Consider the following 3,084-nt stretch of genomic DNA (forward strand, 5'->3'; position numbering starts at 1 on the left):
CCCCCCCCTGCCTTCACCCCCCTCTCCTCACCCTCTTCATTGCACCAATTGTTTCGCTCCATGAAGCCATTCCATTCCGATACATTTTTTTTTTTTTAATCGTTTCGTTATTTTCTTACTCTTTTTTTTTTTAAAGACTTGTTACCAATGTGGGATTTTTTCTCGTGCCTGCGTGCATGAAGGGATGGACTAACGAATCCGAACCGTCCGAACGCATCACTCAGATGGGAGGGAAATTGTGAGCGGGGACGCAACGCAGGCTGCTGTGTGTTGTATAAAATTACAACTGAAAATTGTAAAATTACAAGCACTATGCATGCCGACTTGGAATTCATTGGCGAGCAAGAATGGGCTGTTAATTATTTACAATAAATTCTATCAATCGTAAATATAAAACATGTTGTAAATTAACGAAGATACTTTCCAGTGGCTGATACGCTACGCCAGAGCAAATTTATCGTCAAAACTATACCCAAGAAAAAGATGAAAGGATTCTTAGTTTCCGTTATCGTTTTTTCATCACGTCAATGTCGTTTTGGCGTCGATTTCTCACTCCCTTCGACCCAATTTCTCCGACCCCACAGAGAGGCGGCGCCACGCACGTTACACACGACGCTCACGCTGCGCGTAGACTTGGCGGGGGCTGCGCAACTCGAAACACTAACGAAAGGACGAACTGCGGCGCAACGCAAAGTGACATGAGGGTCAGGCGAACCCTGCTCGTCGGACCCTGACCCGCGCTTCGGTTTCAGAAATTAGCGACGATCGCGACTAACGAGCAGCAGGAGAACGGCCCGAAACGTTCGTCGACCCTTTCAGACAACTTATTGGGATTTGTTGTTCTTCTTTATTTTTATTTATTTTTTACCATTTTTTCCGCGGGTCCAATTCCAACCGACACCTCCCGTCGTATGGCGCCCGGGCACACGGCCAGCGCTGCGCGATTCGCAGTTTGAAAAGACTTACTTGTAGAGATGTCATGTGTCTCACGCTTGCTTGTGTGTAAGTAAGGAGCCGGTGAGGGGCTGTCACCTTGAACGTATACGCGAGGGTCAGTCCGAATGGCGTCCTTGGCAATGTCAGCCAGCCTCGCACACATACACACACACATACTCACACACACGGAACGGCACCCTGCTCCGATAGACCCATTTAATGTGTCTGAAACGCAAATAATTAGTTTCAGTCTTTTTTGTGACAGCACGCCGCTCTTGATAAAAGCAGTATCACTGGCGACGATTACCAACGCCCCGGCCAGCCGCAGTGCGTCTCAACGAATACGACTCGCCGCGTGAGAGAAGGAAACGCCAAAACGATCTGTGAACAATATCGTTCAAACGTGAGAATAGTGCTATATTTTTATGTGGTTTCGATATTTTGCATAGGGGTTGACCTTTTTGAATTTCACATTCAAGTAATATGTATATGGGTCTTTTTAAAGACATGCCACGCCACAATACTGAATGAGAAATTAAGCTAGGCCACGTTCTACGCCAAATAATCAACTGACGGACGAAAACTGTCAAGGGTTAACGATTGATAATCTGCCTGCTATTGGCAGGATCCAATCTGACTGCGCGTTCGACCACGCCTCCGCCTGCGTAGATGTGTGCAAGGCAGAGCCAAGCGGTCTGATGGGGCGATAGTCTTTGCATTGTCTCTTGCGCACTGCCAACAAGAAGAAAGTGAAGAGTGCCAATAATCGCCGCTCACGTCCGGGAGCGAATATCAGCAGAATGATAACCCCGAGTTAAGGCCTGCCGTTGAGTAGGCGCGTATAGCGCGGGTCGAGACACCCTTTCTCGCCCCGGCACCCGCACTTCCAGGGCGGGGCGTGTCCGGGGCCGACCAACCCTTTTCCTCTTCAAGGTACAAAAAAAAAGAAAAAAAAAAAAAAAAAAGTTTCTTGTATTTCAAGACACGGTCTTGGATCTTGTGGAGAACACCAAATGGCAGGTCTTGAAATACAAGAAACTATTTTTACCGTGTTGGATGGTTCGTGTGTCCGATGTGTGACATCATCAGACACACAGAAAAGGCCATACTTTGTCTTCTCAATGCCAAATGTACCTCTTGTCTGTCCGGTATTGACTGAAGGTTCAATAATATTGCGCCTTGATCCTTGATTTAGAGACAAAGTGATCACAATATTGATTCCTTGTTTTGCATTGTCCCAAGATCGTTTTAAGCTTCAGCACAAGTCAAAAATGAACTTCCGAATGATGTCTTTTTGACTCGCTACTGGTCACTTTGCGTTGTGACAACGAAAGCGTAATACTATTGAGAAGATTAATCAGAACCGTTTCATTGAAAAACCGTCAGTCAATGTGAATAATGTAGACAGGACTGACCATTTTTCCTCACTCATACAGTTTCTTCCTTTGTTTGAATCAACCACCGTTTTCACTCAAAGTGAAGCGCGTAAAAGTTCAAATTTGTCAACAAAAATTAGCAACGTTTTGCGCGCCTGCATTCAATTTTTGGTGCGAATGGGATAAAGTGTTCAAAGCTCGACAGATTTAGTACCATTTCGGCCACCAATTTGCATGCTGTTTTCGTAGTGGACACGATTGTTACTTCCAATATGGTCTCTGCGCCTGTAACGCGCGCGCGCAGAACGTGGCCGGCCCAGCGCAGAGGGGGCACGGCGCGAACACGAACACACCAGGAGACCGTCAATTAAGGTCAGAATATGCGAAACGTGGTCAGTGGTCCCCGCTGCGGGGATATCTCCGGATACATATACCCCTCTCTCTATCTCTCTTCCCCACGACTATAACAAAAAATGACTTTATCTCAATCCTTCAAATTCGCGCCTAACTGCTCTCTCCTCGGGGCCGCGGCGGGGCCGGGCCCGGGCCGCACGCCGGCCCCACGTGACCAACACGACGGCGGACTCCTAATTTCGAGACCCAAATTTGCGTCATCTCGGCCATTTCAGACTTTCAGAGCGGGCAAAAAAAAGAAGATGCAGACCTTAGCGGCAACGTACCCCTCTTGCTTGCTTCAGATAAGGACCACACCACCATCCTCCGCCCCCCGTCTCTCTCTCTCTCTCTCTCTCTCTCTCTCTCTCTCTCTCTC

General features: G+C 47.6%; 1 protein-coding gene across 2 annotated transcripts in view; it reads right to left on the reverse strand.

Annotated features, from left to right (window-relative positions):
- The window catches only part of LOC127750204 (cytochrome P450 4d2-like), a 26,588-nt gene that overhangs the window by 9,361 nt on the left and 14,143 nt on the right, over positions 1-3,084 (reverse strand). Inside the window, exons 2-3 of one of the 2 annotated variants that reach the window (XR_008011579.1) lie at positions 1,244-1,317; positions 39-1,161 (exon numbers count right to left, since the gene is read on the reverse strand). The exons of the other annotated variant lie outside the window; for it this stretch is intronic. The gene's annotated coding sequence lies outside the window, so the exon portion shown is untranslated. Of the gene's footprint in view, positions 1-38; positions 1,162-1,243; positions 1,318-3,084 lie in introns of those variants that run through there. 2 annotated transcript variants of the gene reach the window in all.

The sequence above is a fragment of the Frankliniella occidentalis genome, unplaced genomic scaffold (genome assembly GCF_000697945.3).
Source record: "Frankliniella occidentalis isolate FOCC.00 unplaced genomic scaffold, Focc_3.1 Scaffold151, whole genome shotgun sequence".
Classification (NCBI taxonomy): Eukaryota; Metazoa; Arthropoda; class Insecta; order Thysanoptera; family Thripidae; genus Frankliniella; species Frankliniella occidentalis.